The 22,802-nt window shown below is 44.1% G+C and overlaps 1 protein-coding gene across 8 annotated transcripts in view; it reads right to left on the bottom strand.

Moving 5' to 3' along the window:
- pparab (peroxisome proliferator-activated receptor alpha b) overlaps nucleotides 1-22,802 on the bottom strand; it is a 96,839-nt gene that overhangs the window by 24,506 nt on the left and 49,531 nt on the right. For 6 of the 8 annotated variants that reach the window (XM_061773564.1, XM_061773568.1, XM_061773563.1 and 3 more), the window contains one exon: nucleotides 13,758-13,912. The gene's annotated coding sequence lies outside the window, so the exon portion shown is untranslated. Of the gene's footprint in view, nucleotides 1-1,196; nucleotides 1,339-3,192; nucleotides 4,092-13,757; nucleotides 13,913-22,802 lie in introns of those variants that run through there. The other 2 variants (XM_061773569.1, XM_061773570.1) reach the window with 2 other exon arrangements.

Genomic DNA, 22,802 nt, shown 5'->3' with positions numbered 1-22,802 from the left:
TGTCTCCTCAGGGCGACGAGATGAACAAAGTCTGAAAGCACTCTTTCCAAATGGACACTGATGCAGCACGCCGTAATGCGGACTGCGGAGTGCTATTTCAACAGACACCCGGTGCAAACATCACACACTTTTCTCAGCCCAGCAATGAACCGATGGACCGAGGTGACTTATTGCGTCGCCTCGCCAGCATACAATGCGAGAATGTAAATATGCATGTTTTTAATGGTGGAGTGCACAGGTCTTTGAGGTGCTAAATACACGTATAGTCACAAAATGTTGGGGATCTGGTGACATTTCAGGATCACTATAATGTTTCCAGGTGAACCTAATACGACCACCTGTAAACCTTTGAATTCACATGTCCAACTGCTTTTTAGTTAGTTAGTTTTTTTGCACAACTCTAACAGTCAAACAACAAAACTGACAAAAGGTGTTTGATTCATGTATATTGAATTAAAGAATAGTGCTGAAACATTGAACAATTAAAACGGTTGAAATTTCAGCTGCAAGCCAGATCACTACTTAATTATAAAGGACAATGAGATAAGAGTGGAAGGGATTATGTGCAAAATCAAAGAAGTCTGTAGCAGCAGGAAAAAAAAGCTAACAATTTATTGCTATGGCAACAAAGCCTTTGTGCAACAGGTGCCAAAGAGCGACGTTAACAACAAAGCAGTAATTTGTGTGTAACTGTGAAAGCTAGTTTATCGTTTCTGCTCCCCCAACATAGCCATTAGATCCATCCATCCATTTTCTATACCGCTTCAGAATCACAGTTGACCTAGAGCCTATCTCAGCTGACTTTGGGCGGAAGGCAAACTACAGCCTGGACTGGTCGTCAATCAGTCGCAGCGGACATACAACCGTGCACATTCACACCTATGGGCAATTTAGAGTCATCAATGAGCCTACCATGCATGATTTTGGAATGTAGGAGGAAGTACCTGGACACGCGACCACGGAGCGAACATGCAAACGCCAAGATTTGAAACCTGAATCTTGACAACTGTGAGACAGACGTGCTCACTGCAAAGTCAATGTGCAAATGTGAAGTGGCATTTACCTCAATGTGACCCACTGCATGCTTATAATTTGTTTTTACATCAATGTTTCGGTGAATATTGGAAATTGCCAGAAATTAAATCATGGAGTTGTATATAATATATAAGAGAAAGACAGTTGCTAAAATGGCTTACTTCAACCAGGATCCTTTGCTGCATCGTGGCCGTGGTCCGTCGCTACGTGCACCCGTGTTTCATGGTAAGCTACAGGACTTGGAAGCTACTATACAACTGCGCATACGCGGTAAGTCTAAATGGTGGCCGTAAAACAAAGGAAATAAATACGTGGGGCAACATCTTGTCGAAGTATGTGATTCTTTGATTCGTTTTCTAACTCTGCGTTTGTTTGCTTTCCCCCCCTTGTGAGTTGACTCAACTTACAACTTACGTGTTGTCATTTCACTCCCCCCATGATCGATGTGAAAACTGTAGGCCTGTGATTAAGGGCTATGCAAATAAAATTAACTTGCCATTACAGTCCTTTGCAAACTTTATATTCACAGACAAGCTGAGTGAGACCCTTTCCATGACTATACGTTGAAACGTAATTGACATCTACGTATATCAGTAGCAATAAATGACTGAGTTGAAATATTTTTCCTAGAGTTTTACACATTAACATGGGTCAATTTGACCACAACTTAAACAGAGGATTAATCAATTAACTGACTGTAAGAAGAAACGGATAAATGAATGCACCAAATGAAGTCTGAAGCTAGCGGGCCACACGTTTCCCATCCCTACAAAAGAACGGATTCAATGTTTCAATTAATAAAAAAGCCATACGGTTTTGTTCCAAAAATAGGTTACATGTGTATCAGCCATTCAACGAGTCTATAGCAGTCACAGCTGGGTTGAAATGTGCCATAAATAATTCATACAGTCCAACGGATTTGTTCTCAGTCGCTTAACGCGCTCACTCATCGCAGCGGGGCGAGCTCCAGCTGAGGTGGATAAACACTCTGAGAACACAAGTCCGGCTTGTAGACGTCCTCAGACTCTTCAAACCCCTCCAGGGATGGAAGTGGAACAGCACGAGGTTAGTTTTCACAGCCGGCGCGGGGAACAAAGGATTTACAAATCACCTGTTGTCTTATAAACACACAGCCTCTGCAGCAAGTATTGTATTTAACAATAAAACGTACTCAACAGGTTCTAAACTCTACATATTTTTAGTTTTCGCCTACAGTGTTGCCTTGACCTGTGTTTGTTTTGTGACCACACTCGTGACTCAAAACACTCATATCGCAAGTCATCATTCGCCACGGAAATGAATAGAAATGCCATTAATCTGTTCCAGTGCCCAAAAAACAAACATTTTTGATAAGAAAAATAGCACTCTGGAGTATTGTACTTTATGAAAACATGCAGTAATAACATAATTAATAGAATGTAAAGAATTAGACCATTTATGAATAATGATTTCATGCATTATTTCAATGAACATTGTGTGTATGATGTGCATACCTTGACCACCAAAGCATAGTATAATATATAACTAAACTGCAGGGATATTTGTCATTTTTTTGCAGAGGATAAAGAATATATACCTTGGAGTATTGTTGTATGCTGCATGTGTTGCTACCGTTTCTGATCAACTATAAGTTGCTGAAAGGTTTAGAACTGAAGCGATATGGATGAAAGTTTCACGAGCCCGTCTACGGTATTTCCGATTATGTGTTAGCATTAACCTAGCGAACGTTCGTAAAACAAAGAAAGATAACACACAGGTGTCAAACTTGAACCCGGGGTCAGATCTGGCCCGCCCCATCATTTTGTGCAGCTCGCTAAAACAAATCATGTGTGTCTACTTTGTTTCTTGCCAAAATCTGTACCAAAATTGCAAATTGTCTTCACTTTTAATAACTGTCATATTGCAAACCCAAACCCCTTTCGAATACAACGAACCATAGTTAAACTATCTTCTGATTTCTGATTTTAAAAAATTAGTCAATTTGTTGTGTATATGTAATAACATGATGAGGCAATTATACATTTATAACGACGGACCTGTGAGGGAAGTAATGTGGCCCTGTGACCCCTGAACTAGAAGAGCAAGTATCATTAGAATAAAACCAGCTGTCTCCAAGAAACAGTACTGACCAAGGAAATCAAAACGCTATTATCCTACCTTCCACTTCCGCAAACATTCCCTCAAGCGTCCCCTGACAAAATATGACATCCCGCTCGTCCCTTTCCAAAAGCTCGTATGATGATTACTGCACATTCACAGGTTAATGTTTAATCCTCACTTCCTGGGGTGTGAGTCCTGACAGCCCTATGTGGACCACAGGGGTCACTGCGGTGGTCTCGGAGTGTGAATATGGGCTGATGTGCTCCGCCCGATGATTCGTTTGAGGGTCTCGCCGCACTCCTCTCGGACCACCGTGCTCGCAGTGTAAACACTGGAACGGACCTTTATCAGACGGACCTGGTACGCCGGGTCAGCTCCCTCATGTTGCTATGGCGACAGCACAAAGTGCAAGAGTGATTGACATTGGACTTTAGTTGTGGTTAGTGACAGATGGGTGGCGTGATAGAAAAATCGCTAAATCATTGTTTTATGGGTTTATCATTCGAGCGGGCGTCAGTGACAGTAGACAAAGACAAGTGGGAATGCTATTTTTTAGATTAGACAGTCCGAATCTGACAATACATCCATCAGTAATCATCAGGGCTCGGGAAATTATCAAATATTTGATCGTCACTCTAAAAGGTTTGTAATTGACTGGCGGCAAAGCACTTTTTTCAAGACAACGCTATGGCCAGACTCAAGTTGACTGAAGCGCCTTCCCTCTTTTCAACATTGGTGCCACCAGATGTCACCAAAGCAATACAGTGGACCCTTGCTAAAACCGACGGAAAATTGCGAATTACCGTGAAGAGCGGAGTTGACCCAAAAAGTGATTATAATTGCCTACCATAAATACCATACATATACCACAAACTATGATCCAAAAATCATTGGGAAGAGGCTCATAGCATTTCAAATGCTTACACACTACAGATGTTATTTTTCCCTGGGGGGGATTCAAGACTAAATTAATTTGTGAATGTCAAACCACAAATATTTGGGGCTCCACGGTATTTATTCACGACAAATAATGTTTGTTTGTTCATCTATCTATCCCTGTGACGTACAGTATAGTGACAATTAAATGCTTTTAACTAACCTGTGTATGCATCTGTTACCATTCATGTCATTCACTCTGAGTAAGTACATTTGTGAGTACATTGAGATGAGAGCATCCTTATTTCATTACACAGTATATTCTTTGTGTGCTAGTTTTTTGGGTGGTGTGCTGTGTGTGTCTTGGTTCAACAAAGGTTGGGTTACAGGGTTAATTGAATGCAATTAATTACGTTATATATTATATTTTTAATATATAAATATAATAGTACATAGTATAGCAGTATAGTTTAAGAATAATAGTAATTTTTTTGGGGTGTTCCAATTTCAAGGTACCACTGAATACCAATGCAGCAACTTTCCATCCTTGCATTCCTTCATTTTCTACTGCAGTTGTCCTCATTAGGGTCACGGGTGAGGTTGTTTCGAGGTGATGCCATGACATCATTGCTTTTCTCCCATCGATCACCTTTCGTTTTTGCCACAAAAGTCCATTAATTCAGAACTGGTGTATATTTGGGTTCAGAATATAAAAAAAAAAAAAAAAAAAAAAAAGAAGTACCCATTAAGATACACATGTTGGTCTCGAGTTGAAATTCAATCGCACTGCGATGCGATTAAGTGCAAAACAATGATCGCAACTGCCTGACTCAACAATTCAACCACACAGTAACAAAGCCTAATAACTGCTTTGTTTCCCTAAAGAGCTGCAAATCAATACACTTCATAGCCAACGAGGCAGGACTGGGTTTTATTGTATTGAGTGTGACTCAAGATGAACTCTTGTGACTCTACACTTTAAAAGTTATGTTACATAAAGCCTGCCGGACTCTGACCTCTGCATTGACAGCGTGGTCGTTTCCAAAATAAAGAAGCATGTTGAAAAAGCTCAGGCTAACAAAAGACAGAGGCCGAGTGGACCGTGAAACCACACGAACGAGGGTGCAGTGTGTCATGGAATCCCAACTTTTTAAGCCATGTGCCCCCTTCAATGGCCCGACAGAGTTAACGCACTCCCCTCAACCTTGCACACACTCCCTACAAAAAGTCACAACAAAGCCTGTTGATAGCCTAAACCGGTAAAGTGAAATGTTTTGCAAATTTGAAAAAGCAAAGACTGCTGTTTACAACTATGCCAAATTTGAATGGTTAAAAAAAAAAAGTCATTCTTTCCACTCTTCAAATGCTGTGGGCGTGGTTTCAGCGCATTCAGCAGACAGTCATCTGTCAATGAAACTTCTACAACCTGGAAAATGCTAACTTCATCAATACCTTTCGTATACCTACACAGAGCTACATGTTTGAGCAACCAAAATATAGCAACTTAAAGCCTCTGGTGGATGGAATATATCTCACTGGGTCATCGTGGGGCTTTTCCACAATGTGATAATCAGGCGCTCTAAAGCTTCCACACAAGCATGAAGTTCCGGTCCTCGCTCTTCTGTCTGTCTCTCAGTGATGTGCGCACAGTCCCACACTCACGACCGACAATAAGGCGCTCTAAAGCAGCCACGCCAGCGCGAAGCCCCCGTCAATACGTTTCCTGCAAAGTCATATCCCCACCCCCCCAAACCCCACTCTTTCATCTTCCTCCCTGTGACATGCGCACACTCACAGCCGACAACGAGGCACTCTAAAGCAGCCATGCCAGTGGACTATCTAAAGGGAAGATTTTAAGGGTGGAGGCACAGCTAGGTAGCCTACTGGACATCTCAATCGCAGCAGATAACCACTGATGCGAATGCAGGCACACAAGTTCTTATATAGTGGGGGAGGGAGGACTCATGCTGGACCCAGAGTGCATCACTTAGCCACATAAATAAATCAATAAAAAACAGGAAAAATAAAATGGTAAAAAAAAAAATAAAAAAAAAAATGTTTAACACTCTATCTCCACAACTGAGTACTACATTGTTCTCAGTCTTTGCATGTGAATGCGTGATTTCACAATGCAGTATCTGACCACCATTAAACCTTTAACTTCACACAGAGCAAATGGAGATGCACACACCATAGTTTAAGAAGCCTGATGTTGAATATCTGCCGAAGAATTGTGTGTGTGTGTGTTCACAACAAACAGGGGAGAAGATGGTAAAAATAGTTCTGAAGGCTCTATTTACGTAAGCCCCAGATTGGTCATGCTTTAAATAGAAGCTGATGTGTTAGTCAAATAGAGATGACACGGTCTCTAGGTAAGATTGACCCACAGTCCAGACCGGGCTTAGTGCTGCGTATTACACAATCGCCATTGTACTAACAGGCAAGTTTTGTCCTTGTGGTTGCCAGCTGTTAAAATGGGCAGTCACTTGTGACACTGACCTTGAGCAACACGTCCACTCCACGCCACTTTATAGCCAGAGTCTCATGGTTGTTTTCAAACATCTTCTCAGTTCATCCAGACTGTAAATCATACAATACTATCGCACATTCGCAACTTGCCACATGCTCCATGGAACATTTCCTGATGTTCCCAGTGCACGATCAAGAGCTGAGTGAGTGAAATTAGTCAACAGATTGGAAAAGGGCTATTACTCTTCTCAAAGCGCTGTACTACTTACTAGCTTTACTCACTAAAGTACTAGTTTTCCTTCTTCACTCACTTATGTCTAAACCACATCATCATCACTGTCCAGTGATAACCCCGGTCCAAAGCTATCAAATGACAAATTTATGAATTAAGCTATTGTAATGACAAAGATGCAAATACGGTACTCGTTACATGTGCTATTGTGCTTAAAACACATTCACTGCCATTGGCGGCTTTAGAAGTCAAATATCCATGTTAACTGGGAGGGCTGCCAGTGAATGAGTTTTAAGTTCCAAATCTAAATCTAATTCCAACAACCTCCCAGAAGGGACTGTTGCCAAGTTCTGAGTTTTAACACACACAAGGCCTGCCGATTGGATTGCATAAAAATGAGAGTTGCCGACTCACAGGTGCACGTTAGGCGATTGGCTATATGGACGCCAGAACAGCGAGCCCGTATAGGCTCGTTTGATGCTATATATACACACAGTATAATTGTACTTTATGACATTTATTAATCCATAAAAAGATAGATTAATAGTTAAGGAAGAAGCCGGTGGCTGAAGAAAGTGGACGTGTGTGAGAAGAACAGTTGCCAAACCACGCACACTGCGCGACAGTTTAGTCAGGTTCAGCTGTGTCGCTCGGTGTGCGTCAGCTTTAACACTCAACCTTCTGATCACAAATGTCAAGCATATGGCAAGCTAACCAGGCGGCGGCTGATTAGATATCTAGCAAGAAGCTAATGTAGCAGTCTACATCATCACTCAGTGCTCCTTCTCGTCAAACATCACAAAGAGACGGACGCTAATGCAAACCACTGATCACACACAAGTCGACGGAATGGCTTGTTCAAAAGTTCAGAAAGTTGACTCAGAAAACAGAGTTTTTAAACTGAATAGATGGACTAGTAGTTTTTATTAGCGCAAAATCATTGTCCCACATTGCAATACCAAGATAAGTGAATTGAGAGCTCTATCTAGATCTATCCATTTTATCCAGAGTAGTGGGTTAGCAGGAGCCTATCCCAGTTGACTTTGGGCGACAGGCAGGGTATAAACTGGAGTGTTTGCCAGCCAATCACAAGGCACATATACACAAACTAACACTCCCATCCACACCCTATTAATAATTTTGTCTTAAATTAATCTGATTTTGGAATGTGGGAGAAAGCTAGAATACCCGGCAAAAACCCATACAAGCACTGGGAGAACATGCAAACTCCCAACAAGGCCAGAGCCGAGACTCAAAACCCAGAACCTCTCGACTGTGAAGCAGACGTGGTAATCATTACCACACTGTGCTGCCAGAGCAACTGTCCTGTAGTAGTGCATTCAGTGGAATAGACAGAAAACGCATGTACGTAATGAACCGCACTCCTGTCTAAACTCAATGCACCCTTACCTCCTTCCCTAGAGACAAAGATAGTGTCAATGTGACCACCACAATGAACACATCAACTTGCTGTGGTGCCAAAGAGGAGGGAATGTTCAGTGGGGCTCTGTAACGTTCTCCCCAGCTGTTGTGTGCCAAGGTTCAATGGCCTCCATGCTGTGGCAGCAGAGGACTACAAGGACAGCAGACAGCAGTGGCGCAATCCCTCATAGAGAGCCATTACAATCCCAGCGAGACGATCCAACAGGACGTGGAGGACGTTCCTATTTGCTATGACAGCTGCTTGTGTGTCTGATTACATTTTCCAGCACGACACCGGAGTGCCGAGTCGCTCAGTTTTGCCCATGTGTTCGCGGCGAGATGTTGAGCGCAGCCTTGTCCACCTTTTTTTTGGTACCACGGATCACAGACCAGCATAGAAACAAATAAAAACAAATGATTAAAAATAAAATTCACCATTATGATGAATGTAGTTGAGTGTAGTTTGATTTTATTTGAACGTCTGGTTTAACACTTGCGCTGCAACGACACCAATTTGTGTCATTTGCTTACGCAGGAACCAAATGTTCCCTTTGGTGTTGACCAGAAAGCAGGCAGTGAGTCTTCCATTGTGCAATCGTTGCGTTCATAAGACACATGATCACATCATGAACCAAACCACAGAGAAGGTGCACCAGCCTATATCTGGCTTTGTCTTATGTTGTGTAAACAGACCCAAGTAGCAACTCTCATCCACAAGCAGTGTTTGCCCTGCTTTTTTAACCTTTAGCATGCTCATGCTAATGAGACTAGTTCTTGCTGTGTGTTTACATACAAGTACATGGTAGGCTAAACACCCCGCTATTGCAATGAAACAAGCAAAGCTCACATCATATGGATACAGAAGAAGCCCTTGGCCTACGGCATAGATGTGGACTCCGCCAACCGCATCGTATCTGACTCGGTGTGAAAATGGCTTCAACTAGTTTCCATATGGAGACGGAGGAGTTGCCAGCTTTGTCATTTTACGTGCCCCTTATGGTCGAAGAGGAACTAATTCACATTGAGCATCCACTGACCCTCTGGTCATCATTAGAACAGACAATCTCCTCTAGAGCTGCTTACTGTAAGTCTGGCTGGAAGAGCCCAATCCTATTCCGAATACCCAAAGGACTTTAGCGCAAGAAAGGCTCAGAGGGGGCTGCATGAAGGTCAAAAGCTTGTTGAAAGAGGTCACAAGTTGCACAACAAAGAACAGACGCACGGATAACAGGGCATAACATGTAGTAAAGACAACGCTCAAAAGGTGAAACGTGCCAGGGTAGGCTCTTAGTGGACAAGCAAAGAATAGCCAGTTACTAACGATGGGACAATTGTTTGTAATTGAAAATCCCATTTAAACCCATGTCTTATACACAATCAAATCCACATCTCATTTCTTTTAACTTGAGCAGGCAAGTAAAGTAACACATTCCATGTTAGGTTCATAAAGACTCGAAAGTGTCCATAGGTATGAATGTGAATGTGCCCTGCGATTGGTCGTCGACCAGTCCAGGGTGTAACCCGCTTCTCTCGCCCAAAGTCAGCTGAGATAGACTGACTCGAAACTCTAAAAAGTGCTATAGAAAATGTATATACGCATACGTCAAACACTAACTTTTGTTCATATGTGATAAGCATCTGCCAGCAACAAGCAGCTAGTAAAGGACGCTAACGCGGTAGTCTAAATCATCACTCAGTGCTCCTTATTGTCAAACAGCATAGACAGATGGAGTCAAATGCATGAGACCAGTCACAAAAGATAAAAAAAATAAAAAAATAAAAAAATAAAAAGTCCTTTGCTCACAAAAGGTTTGCCGATATCGATGGAGCCCTAGCCAGCCAACGGGAAAATGCTTTTTTTTGGGTCACACTTTGTTTTACCTTTTTTTCCCCACAAGTGACAAGCATCTGGCAGTCAGCTAGCAGATACCACAGAAAGCTAACAAGGAAGTCAACATCTTTATTCAGTACTCTCTTGTCGGACGCATGACACCAAAAAGTTGGTCAGTAGCCTACACTGGCTGTGAGTCCTATCAAATTGTTTTTAATTTCCATGTACATTTCAAATGACACAAACCCCATATGGCTGTGTCTGAACTTTACAGAACACTCCACAAGTGTTTGGGCATACGAGGGTGTGTGTGTGTGTGTGTGTGTGTGTGTCACCAATCGGTTATTTCAATGTCGAGCTTGCATTGACAAGGTATATCCCATCTGTGCATTTAAGCTGCATTCGCCTTGGCACATATCAGATACTTATCGTGGAAAACACCCGAATCCGATCTGAATATATCTAATTCTTGAGTGTTTTTTAATTTACGCGCACATGACGCATATACTAATTGTGCCAAAAACTGGTATTATGTCACTTTGCAGCCTCGAAGTCCCCCTAAACAAACCTAAAACTATTTCTTAATGAAAACTAAACGGTGGTCCAATGCAATGACCTGTCCCAATGCAAACATCTTTCACCACTGGTAGTGCGAAGTGCAATCATGTGGAACTCTACGGTTGTTGCTTAGCCCGCTGACAATCCATCTCACCCACCTCAATCCTAAACATTTGAAACTTCCGTCGCAAAGCGAGAATCTGAATGTCCAATTTCACCACATAAGAGGAGAAAAATCCCGCCTCTCATTTTGTTGTTGTTCTTATACATCCAACTATGTAAACAGTCTCTTCTGCGGCAGATGCCAATTATATAAATCTTGGGTTCCAACTTGGGACAAATTGTATATCAGAGCAGATACTGCGCTATTTCCCCTTTAGGCTTCCACATGAAAAAAGGAGTACACTACTTCAATAAATCAAGCACGAAGATTCTTTGAAAGTCATTATGGTGGCCATAGTACAAAAGTCCTGGAAAGACAGCACCAGTGATCAACTGGGTCTCTTCGGAATGTCAAAACTCTTAAACTTTATAGCACCTTCCCTTAACCTTTGTGGAAAACGTCATCGGGTCAAGGCTAGATTAAAAAGTGCTTCCTTTCCAACATAGGAAAAGATACCACCATTAAAAATGAATTTGACTCCACTTTTACTAACCGACATCATTGCGCGACGGTTAGTATTGCTGACGTTATGTCTTTCGCGTGAAATTACTGTTTTACGAAGATGAACTACAAAAAGCGCTCCTTCAATTTATGTGTGCTTGTCATATTTATTTCACTCAGGTTGTTGGAACAGTGAGAATCACTTAAGCCCCAGTAGTTTTTCTTAAATGTGAAGTTTGCATTTTATTTTCTTATGGTGAGCGGGTAAACTTCATCGGTGGCCTGTTGCTTTAACTTCTGGGGTAACATCCTTTCGTAAAGATGGGTTTAAGGTTGAATCAAGACACCTTGCCTGAGCATTTTAGACTTCGATCAACCTTTTCCTCCAAGTACTTCCGGGTCATCTCACTCGGATAGGAAAGGAAAGGCAAAAACCAGAATCCTAAAAGGCACCCTGTTTTAACTTTCCACTGATTTTGAATTATGAAATTACAAACTAATGGCCAGTCAAACCAAAGTTAAAATGAAAGGCCACTGAATATGAAGTCAAAAATCAACTGCCAGTCTATGATGCAGAATGACCCAAAAAAATCCATTAAACAATAAACATTAGGTAGACACCTTATTTGTTTTAGTGGACCACAAAATAATTTTGTGGTGGGCTGGATCTGGCCCCTGGGCCTTGACTTGGACACCAGTGCCCTTAATAAAGCAAAATTAAAAACATTTGCTCCATCAAAACATTTTTTTCCCCAAAAGATAAGTCTTAACATTTTTGACTAACTGTCACTGGATTACATTGTTGTTATTTATAATTTTGTTATTTTGCTATCATTTACATACTCAAAATATTGAGGAAAAACAGCAAATCGATATTAGTCGCATCTAAATGCACTGATGTGAAGCGACTTCTATGTTTTGTTTTTTCAATGACCACATAGTAGTATTGTGCATGTTGATGTTATCTTTTAGAGTCGTCTTAAAACCTCTACTTAAAAAAAAAAAAAAAAAAAAAAGATCTAAATACTTGGAAACTTTTAAGATAAGGGCTCTTAAGGACGATTAACTTTGGTCCAAAAAGTAAAATCCACGTCATTGAGGCGGCGACGCGACCAGGACACATTGCACAGAAGGGGTAATCATATATATAGAAAGAGAATTGGAAGAAGCATCTGTCTTCAGCTCATCACTTGAACTCTCACTTTTAGGCTCCCCCAAGTCAGCAGAGGGCTTGACCTCCTTTGGGCTTGTTAGCGCCCTCTCATACAATCGATTGGCAAACGATGGAATCACGAGCGTCAAGTGCAGGCTCTTAAAAGTGTGCTACAGCTGAAGTCAGAGATGGAGATGCAAAGAAATGCACATTTCAAGACTACATTTTTTTCCCCCGTATACTTTTTAAACATGTTTTTGTCAATTACGCCAAAGATAAAAAGATTACTGCACACCTTTTTAGAAAACAGCCTGTTCTGAGGGGACTGTCTTTTCTCATTCAAATTAGGCACTGCTCACCCTATTAACCTTTATTGCAGGGTGTGCAAAAGAATACAATGAAAAAATTAAGAGAATAAAATGTATATTTAGCACAACCACAAAAAAAAAAAACTCTGCTGCGGGGTGTGACAACACGTCAATGGGTCTCATGACTAGTTTAGCCTATAAAAAAAAAAAATTTGCTGTAGCCCCAATTTTGTGATTTTTTTAAATATTACTGCAGAAACATTCGACTGTGTATGCAGTATCTATACTCACACATAGCATACAAGGCGTCATATCGAAGCGACAGCTTGTCGTTCTAAAACTGAGGATGCAACAGAAGTTACATCTTCCAGCTTTACGCCGCAGTTTCATGTTCAAACCGTGGATAATGTTACAGCGGTTTATTCATCCATCCATCTTCTACCGATTATCAGAGGTCGGGTCGCGGGGGCAGTAGCTTTAGCAGGGACGCCCAGACTTCCCTCACCCCAGCCTCTTCCTCCAGCTCTTCCAGGGGGGTCCCGAGGCGTTCCCAGGCCAGCCGAAAGACGTAGTCTCTCCAGCATGTCCTGGGTCGTCCGCGGAGTCTCCTCCCGGTGGGACGTGCCCGGAACACCTCACCAGGGAGGCGTCAGGGAGGCATCCGAATCAGATGCCCCAGCCACCTCACAGCGGTTTATAATATGAAATATATTGGTCATACTAAGCTACTTGGTGTAAAAAGTTTGAGAACCACTGCATTAGCTAATTTGATTTTCTTACGTCCAATTGTACGCTCATTTTGATGTTATGTGCTCTGCAATTTGGCTGTTTTATGAATTTGGTATGTGTTTAAATAGAGACTTTAGTAATCAAGCATTTGTAGTTTACACCTGTGCTCTGGTCATTAATATGAATTACTATACAGTATAGTTACCGCATGTGCGCACTAACTGGACTGTAAGAATGCCTTTGCACAAGCAGGCGCAGCCATCGTGTTGATGCACTGGCTGGCTTACATCACCGGGCAGCCTGCACTGGATCTGCGCACAGTGCGCAGGCGTGCAACAATAAGAAAACTGAAATCTGATTAAGCGTGCCTGCAGACAATAAAGCTGTCAGAACAACATTGTGTGTGTGCGTGTTTGGCGCACGAAAAGAACACGTCTTACCTTATTAGGGGAAGCTCGAACCGGAACCAGCATGTCGCCCGGGTGTCTGTGGACGAGAAGCGGGAGACAGAGGCCGAGGGAGGGAGCAGCACAGCCCGGCCGAGTCCTTGTTTTGTTTCCCCCTGCGGCGCTGCTGCTGCCTGCCTGTCTGCCCGCTGTCAAAAAAAGGGGAGCAACACGTCCGTACAAAACCAAGGACCGTCCGCCGAGGCTCACGCCCGCCGGAAGTGACGACGGCAAAGGCACACTCCGCGAGACCGCCCCACTTCCGCGTCCGTGAGCCACACACCTACACTTTCAGCCAATAGGAGGTTTACATTTAAAGAAAGTGCGGCCCCTTTAAAAACAAATTGCAAACTGGGTGGGGAGGGGGGTCGAAAAGACGCTCCCCCTCTCACTTTCCCAAAAGTTGCGCTGTCCTCACATGACACTCAGTACATCGATCATGAATGAATACACATGACATTAAATGGGAAAAAAAAATCAATCAAAACTATGAAAAACGACTTTAATTATTCAATGAAAATGCATTGCACAATAAAGTTAACTCAAAATTGTACCGCAATAAGTTTTAAAAAAGACATTAATTCAAGATTAATTGTACAAATAAGTAGTATACTGCACCTAGGCAGTGATTCTTTCCCATACTACGAGAGAGCGCCCAAGTACCACTACTGGTACTAGTACCACACTTGGAGAATCACTGTTATAGGCCAATCAAGAAAAAAGGCAAAAAAATATTGCAATAAAAATGTCTATTACTGCCATTCATCTGGACACCAATAAATAGAAGAAAAACGAAAAGTGCAATTAAATAGAATAAAAATGTATATCCACTGGCCTTCAGGACAACTGAGAAAAAAAATGAAAGAAATATAAAAATAAAATACAAATCTAACATTGACATTCATTCAGAGGAACCTTGACATTCTTTTGGACCACCAAGATTTTTTTTTTAAATAAAATAGAAGAAAATGTTATCTCTGGCATTCTTTAGGAAAATGAAGAAAAACATACAATTAAATAATGAATAAGGAAAGGAAGATGCATGTTTGGGTTGTCGGCATAGCCAACAAGCAAACCGCACGTCACAATTGCGAATGAAGACGTTCAGTTCTTATATTGTGGGGGGAGGGGCGACTCATGCCCAAGTGCATCACGGGGCTCCGTTTCAAACACACCCAAATAATTAGGAAAACTGAAGTTGTAAAAAACAGATCAACGCTCTATGTCTTTCACAATAACTCCGACATAGTTCAGTCTTTGCACAAGTTTTCAGAAATGATCTTCAAATATATATGATGTATTAAGAAACAAATCTGTAAATTCACTTTATTTATTACCTCTGGGGCGGCACGGTGAGCGACTGGTTAGAGCGTCTGCCTCACAGTTCTGAGGACCGGGGTTCAATCCCCGACCCCGCCTGTGTGGAGTTTGCATGTTCTCCCCGTGCCTGCGTGGGTTTTCTCCGGGCACTCCGGTTTCCTCCCACATCCCAAAAACGTGCAGGGTAGGTTGATTGAAGATTCTAAATTGCCCGTAGGTGTGAATGTGAGTGCGAATGGTTGTTTGTTTATATGTGCCCTGCGATTGGCTGGCAACCAGTTCAGGGTGTACCCCGCCTCTTGCCCGATGATAGCTGGGATTGGCTCCAGCACTCCCGTGACCCTTGAGGATAAGCGGCTCAGAAAATGGATGGATGGATGGATAATACCTCTGGAAGTGTCAATTAAAATTAAGCATTATTATCTTTTTGGAGGCATTAAGACATTTTACATATTTTTAAAATATGGTATTTTATCAATGATGCCACAAGACAAAATACTGTAGAGCCGTGAGGGAAATTTATTGTGCACTAAGAAAAAGGCCCCTAAATGGGACCAGAAACATTTTGCGCGTGCCATCAATCCTTCTTTATATTGTAATAGGACCTTACACCACAGAGGTGGTGAATAAGAGGCCAAGTTTTCCTATTGCGTTACCCATTATAAAAAATAAAATTAAACAAAACTCGATTCAGTGTGCGACCTTGTTAGCATCCCTCTGCTCGTTTCCCCATCCCATTCCTCATTGCAGCCCTTCATCACATTCTGGACACATCTTTGGCTCCTCAGTAGCGCCTGGCTTGCCTCCTGGTGGCAGCTCGAGTGAGACTACCCCCGCACCGTCCCCAACTCCCCCCACAGTGTGGGCCCTGGGACCACTGTGACCCCCCCACCTGACACACTTGTAACAGTCAGTGAGGATTATGCAAAGCTTTACTCAACACCAGGAAGTTGAGGCACCTCGGCACGTGCGCTTTTTGAAAGAGAAGAGACAAATCAAGACAAAGCGAATATATAAAAAAAAAGCGAATATATAAAAAAAAGGTTGAATTAAAAACAGACATGCGTCTGTTGCTAATCTGTAACCGAGCATTTTGTGGCCTTTGTGATCTTGAGCTTTACAACTATTTTAAACTTCGGCCCCGCAAAATAAAAATTCTAATAATGCTAACGTCCATGCCTGCATGTTTGTGTTAAATTACGACCAGTGATGCCAGGAATGCACGCGTTACTGATATGACCACTTTTTGGGGTGAGAAGTAATCTAATCGGCACGGTGAATGACTGGTTAGCACATCTGCGTCACAGTTCTGAGGACCGGGGTTCAAATCACGGCCCCGCCTGTGTAGAGTTTGCATGTTCTCCCCGTGCCTCCGTAGGTTTTCTCCGGGAACTCTGGTTTCCTCCCACATCCCAAAAACGTGTGGTAGGTTGATTGACGACTCTAAATTGCCCGTAGGTGTGAATGATTGTTCGTTTATCGATTGTATGACGACCAGTTCAGGGTGTACCCCGCCTCTCGCCCGAAGATAGCTGGGATAGGCTCCAGCAGAGCCCGTGACCCTAGTGAGGATAAGCGGTAAAGAAGTAATGTAATGTGTTACAATTTCCAGACCAGTAATCACATTGAAGGTACTTATTCAAGTCACTGTGCGTTACTATTGGGTCACTGATGAGTGGTACTAGGAAAAACGGAGGCTCTTTTGGCTTGCAGAAGCAGCTTTGCTAAGCAATTAGCAGGCAAATCCCAGTAGCATGTTACATAGCTGGTAAATCACTAGGTAAATAAGCAATACAATGAACATGACCGGAAGGCCAGTGTTTACCACACAACTCAACAGTCAGGGTTTTATGAAATAAAATGCACACATATCCTCTTCCCATGGGCTCACCACCTGTGGGAGGGGCCATAGGGGTCGGGTGCAGTGTGAGCTGGGTGGTGGCCGAAGGCGGGGACCTTGGCGATCCGATCCCCGGCTACAGAAGCTGGCTCTAGGGACGTGGAATGTCACCTCTCTGGCAGGGAAGGAGCCCGAGCTGGTGTGTGAGGTCGAGAAGTTCCGACTCGATATAGTCGGACTCGCCTCCACACACACCTTGGGCTCTGGTACCAGTCCTCTCGAGAGGGGTTGGACTCTCTTCCACTCTGGAGTTGCCCATGATGAGAGGCGCTGAGCAGGTGTGGGTATACTTATTGCCCCCCGGCTCGGCGCCTGTACGTTGGGGTTCACCCCGGTGGACGAGAGGGTAGCCTCCCTCCGCCTTCGGGTGGGGGGACGGGTCCTGACTGTTGTTTGTGTCTATGCACCAAACAGCAGTTCAGAGTGCCCACCCTTTTTGGAGTCCTTGGAGGGGGTGCTGGAGAGCGCTCCCGCTGGGGACTTCATTGTTCTTCAATGCTCACGTGGGCAATGACAGTGAGACCTGGAAGGGCGTGATTGGGAGGAACGGCCCCCCCGATAAGAACCCGAGCGGTCTTCTGTTATTGGACTTCTGTGCTCGTCACGGATTGTCCATAACGAACACCATGGCCGTAAGGTGGTCGGTGCCTGTCGTGGCGGCAATCCCCGAACACGTTGGTGGACACCAACGGTGAGGGATGCCGTCAAGCTGAAGAAGGAGTCCTATTGGGCCTTTTTGGCCTGTGGGACTCCTGAGGCAGCTGATGGGTACGGCTGGCCAAGCGGAATGCAGCTCTGGTGGTCGCTGAAGCAAAAACCCGGGCATGGGAGGAGTTCGGTGAGGCCATGGAGAAAGACTTCCGGACGGCTTCGAGGAAATTCTGGTCCACCATCCGACATCTCAGGAGAGGAAAGCAGTGCACCACCAACACTGTGTATAGTGGGGATGGGGCGCTACTGACCTCGACTCGGGACGTTTTGAGTCGGTGGGGAGAATACTTCGAAGACCTCCTCAATTCCACCGACACGCCTTCCCATGAGGAAGCAGAGTGTGGGTTCTCTGAGGCGGGCTCTCCTATCTCTGGGTTTGAGGTCACCGAGGTAGTTAAAAAGCTCCTCGGTGGCAGGGCCCCGGGGGTGGATGAGATTCGCCCGGAGTTCCTAAAGGCTCTGGATGTTGTGGGGCTGTCCTGGTTGACACGCCTCTGCAACATCACGTGGACATCGGGGACAGTGCCTCTGGATTGGCAGACTGGGGTGGTGGTCCCCCTTTTTAAGAAGGGGGACCGGAGGGTATGTTCCAACTACAGGGGGATCACACTGCTCAGCCTCCCTGGTAAGGTCTATTCAGGGGTGCTGGAGAGGAGGGTCCGTCGGGAAGTCGAATCTCAGATTCAGGAGGAGCAGTGTGGTTTTCGTCCTGGCCGTGGAACAGTGGACCAGCTCTACACCCTCGGCAGGGTCCTCGAGGGTGCATGGGAGTTCGCCCAACCAGTCTACAGTCCTGTGGAGAGTGCTTCGGGAGTATGGGGTACCGAACCCCCTGATGCGGGCTGTTCGGTCCCTGTACGACCGGAGTCAGAGTTTGGTCTGCATATCCGGCAGTAAGTCGAACTCGTTCCCGATGAGGGTTAGACTCCGCCAGGGCTGCCCTTTGTCGCCGATTCTGTTCATAACTTTTATGGACAGAATTTCTAGGCGCAGCCGAGGCGTAGAGGGGGTCCGGTTTGGTGGCCTCAGTATTGCATCTCTGCTTTTTGCAGATGATGTGGTTCTGTTGGGTTCATCAAGCCGTGACCTCCAACTCTCATTGGAGCAGTTCGCAGCCGAGTGTGAAGCGGCTGGCATGAGAATCAGCACCTCCAAATCTGAGACTATGGTCCTCAGTCGGAAAAGGGTGGCATGCCTTCTCCAGGTCGGGGATGAGATCCTGCCCCAAGTGGAGGAATTCAAGTATCTTGGGGTCTTGTTCACGAGTGAAGGAAGAATGGAACGGGAGATCGACAGGCGGATCGGTGCAGCGTCTGCAGTGATGCGGACTTTGTATCGGTCCGTTGTGGTAAAGAAAGAGCCAAGCCGAAAGGCGAAGTTCTCAATTTACCGGTCGATCTTCGTTCCTACCCTCACCTATGGTCATGAGCTGTGGGTCGTGACCGAAAGAACAAGATCCCGGATACAAGCGGCCGAAATGAGTTTCCTCCGCAGGGTGTCCGGGCTCTCCCTTAGAGAGAGGGTGAGAAGCTCGGTCATCCGGGAGGATCTCAGAGTAGAGCCGCTGCTCCTCCGCATTGAGAGGAGCCAGATGAGGTGGCTGGGGCATCTGATTCGGATGCCTTCCGGACGCCTCCCTGGTGAGGTGTTCCGGGCATGTCCCACCGGGAGGAGACCCCGGGGACGACCCAGGAAACGCTGGAGAGACTACATCCTTCGGCTGGCCTGGGAATGCCTCGGGATCCCCCCGGAAGAGCTGGATGAAGTGGCTGGGGAGAGGGAAGTCTGGGCGTCCCTGCTGAAGCTACTGCCCCCGCGACCCGACCCGGATAAGCGGTAGAAAATGGATGGATGGATGGACATATCCACCTTGCACGACATATAGCTAAAGCACATTCTCATCATATGGGCAGGAACATATCTAAGAGCAACGTTTAGCTTGTTTTACTCCACTTCGCTTATCGAAAGCAAAGCAAATTTATTTATATAGTGCATTTCATACAACTCAATGCGATTTACATGATTAAGAGCATTTAAAAACTGAGCAAAAAAACAGTTTATATAATTTAAAACAAAGAAAGAAGTACAAAACAGCGTACAGTGCAAGAAATATCATTTAAAAGTGGAAATGCTCTAAAAAGCATGAAGATTTTTTATTTTTTTTTAACCTGGACTTAAAAAGATTCACACTTGGGGCTGACGCCACTTCTGTTAGCAACGTCTTCCATTCGTGTGAAGCATAATAGCTCAATGCTGCTTCACCATGTTTGCTTTGGACTGTGTGCTCCACTATTTGACCCGAATCTGTCGATCTCAGAGCCCTACTGGGTTTATATTCGATTAGCATTTATTTCATGTATCCATCCATCCATTTTCTGAGCCGCTTCTCCTCACTAGGGTCGCGGGCGTGCTGGAGCCTATCCCAACTGTCATCGGGGAGGAGGCGGGGTACACCCTGAACTGGTTGCCAGCCAATCGCAGGCCACATAGAAACAAACAAACAACCATTTGCACTCACAGTCATGCCTACGGGCAATTTAGAGTCTCCAGCACTCACAGTCATGCCTACGGGCAATTTAGAGTCTCCAATTAATGCATGTTTTTGGGATGTGGGAGGAAACCGGAGTGCCCGGAGAAAACCCACGCAGGCACGGGGAGAACATGCAAACTCCATACAGGCGGGGCCGGGTATTGAACCCGAGTCCTCAGAACTGTGAGGCTGACGCTCTTAACCAGTCGTCCACCGTGCCGCCATATTTCATGCATTCAGGACCTAAACCATTTAGTGATTTATAGACCAGTAGCAGAACTTTCAAATCTATTCTAAAGCTGACTGGGAGCCAGTGTAAAGACTTTGGAGTAATATGCTCTGACCTCTTTGTTCTGGTCAGAACCCAAGCTGCAGCATTCTGAATGAGCTGCAGCTGTTTAACGCTCTTTTTGGGGAGTCCAGTCAGAAGACCATTACAATAGTCAAGTCTACTTGAGATAAAAGCATGGGTGCTTCTCCTGGTCTGCTTGACACATGCAAGCTCACTCTGGATATGTTCTTCAAATGGGAGAAGGCAGTTTTAGTAATTGATTTGATATGACTGTTGAAAGTTAGGTTGGACTCTTTATTGGTACACAAGGTTTCGGACTTGGGCTTTGGTTTTTAAAGAGTGACTCCAGCTATTTACTCACAGCAATCTTCTTTTCTTTATTGCCAAAAACAATTAGTTTTGTTGTGGTGTAATTGAAGAAAAATGTGGCACATCCAGTTATTTATCTGTTTGACAACACCGCCATTGAATTATCGTCATGTGGAGACACTGCTAGGTATAACTGTGTGTCATCTGCATAGCTATGGTAGTCAAAATTAAAGTTCTGAAGAATTTGACCAAAGGGTAGCATATACAGGCTGAACAGGAGGGGTCCAAGAACTGAAAGATGTTAGTCACAGCCATTCTGTGCCAACCTGTTACCATGCGATAGTATACCATGTATACTAAGCACTGGTAAATTCTAACGTCCCTAAAGTAAGATTGATAAGGTTTCACATCTTGAATGCTAATATGCTAAAAATTGGTAGCCTCTGCTAAGAACCCGGAAAAATGATTGGAACTGATATTCTGGAATCTGCATGAACGTGTTTTCTGTTTGTGTTTCAGAATGGGGTTAACATGTGGACGGATTACATCCATCCATCCATCCATTTTCTGAGCCGCTTCTCCTCACTAGGGTCGCGGGCGTGCTGGAGCCTATCCCAGCTGTCATCGGGTAGGAGGCGGGGTACACCCTGAACTGGTTGCCAGCCAATCGCAGGGCACATACAAACAAACATTCACACTCACAGTCACACCTACGGGCAATTTTAGAGTCTCCAATGAATGCATGTTTTTGGGATGTGGGAGGAAACCGGAGTGCCCGGAGAAAACACACGCAGGCACGGGGAGAACATGCAAACTCCACACAGGTGGCGCCGGGGATTGAACTCGGGTCCTCAGAACTGTGAGGCTGACGCTCTAACCAGTCGCCCACCGTGCCGCGGACGGACTACAGTAAAATGTAATTCTTTCCACGCATCTATGTTTCTTTTGATTGTCAAGTGGTACATATGAAGTGTACTGGATGTACGTACACAAAAGTGGCTCACAATGGGGTGTGGGGACTTGGCAGAAACAGAAAGTGATCGCTGCTGCCATCTACTGATGGTGAGCTATCATTGCAAAATGGAAAATGCAAACCTGAGATTTTGGAACTTCTGTATAATAATAATAAAAATAATATATTTGTATAAATAAATATTAGTGCACAAAATTATGGTATAAATATTAGTGCACAAAATTAAACACTTAACAACTAAGAGGATCAAGTGGCACTTTAAAAAAATTAATATTACTAATTATATTAGTATTATGTTTATTATAAGAAACAGTACTACTCATATTAGCAGTAGGGGCAAATGGCAAACTTTAAAAAAATAAAATTTCAGACATTAAAACCAGGTTATTTTTTCAACATATGATTTCTATACACTCCAAAATCCCATTAAAAAGAAGGCCATCAAGAACAACAACAATAATGGTATATTCAGCATCGTCTTAACGTACAGATATGCAATTATAAATTTTTGGGCGGCATTAAAAACTAAAAGGGGCATATGTATACACTAGATGGCGCGCTTATTCAGTCTACCATTATTATTTATACACAGATACACAGTAATCCAACAAAGAATACTAATTTCCATGGATATCCATCCATCCATTTTCTGAGCCGCTTCTCCTCACTAGAGTAGCGGGCGTGCTGGATCACCGGGCAGGAGGCAGGGTACACTCTGAACTGGTTGCCAGCCAATCGCAGGGCACATACAACCAACCAACCAACCATCCATCCACACTCACATTCACACCTACTGGCAATTTAGAGTCTCCAATTCATGTTTTTGGGAGAACATGCACTCTCCACACAGGCGGGGCCGGGGATTGAACCCGGGTCCTCAGAACTGTGAGACTGACGCTCTAACCCGTCGCCCACCGTGCCGCCTTCCATTGATTATATTTTTGAATATACTTTATATGAACGTGTCTCGTGTAGTTATATAATTTGAGTGGTTTCAATCAAAT

This window comes from Phyllopteryx taeniolatus, chromosome 5 (genome assembly GCF_024500385.1).
Source record: "Phyllopteryx taeniolatus isolate TA_2022b chromosome 5, UOR_Ptae_1.2, whole genome shotgun sequence".
Taxonomy (NCBI): domain Eukaryota; kingdom Metazoa; phylum Chordata; class Actinopteri; order Syngnathiformes; family Syngnathidae; genus Phyllopteryx; species Phyllopteryx taeniolatus.
Note: the sequence above shows the minus strand (reverse complement) of the source record. Positions and strands in the feature narration are given on the sequence as shown.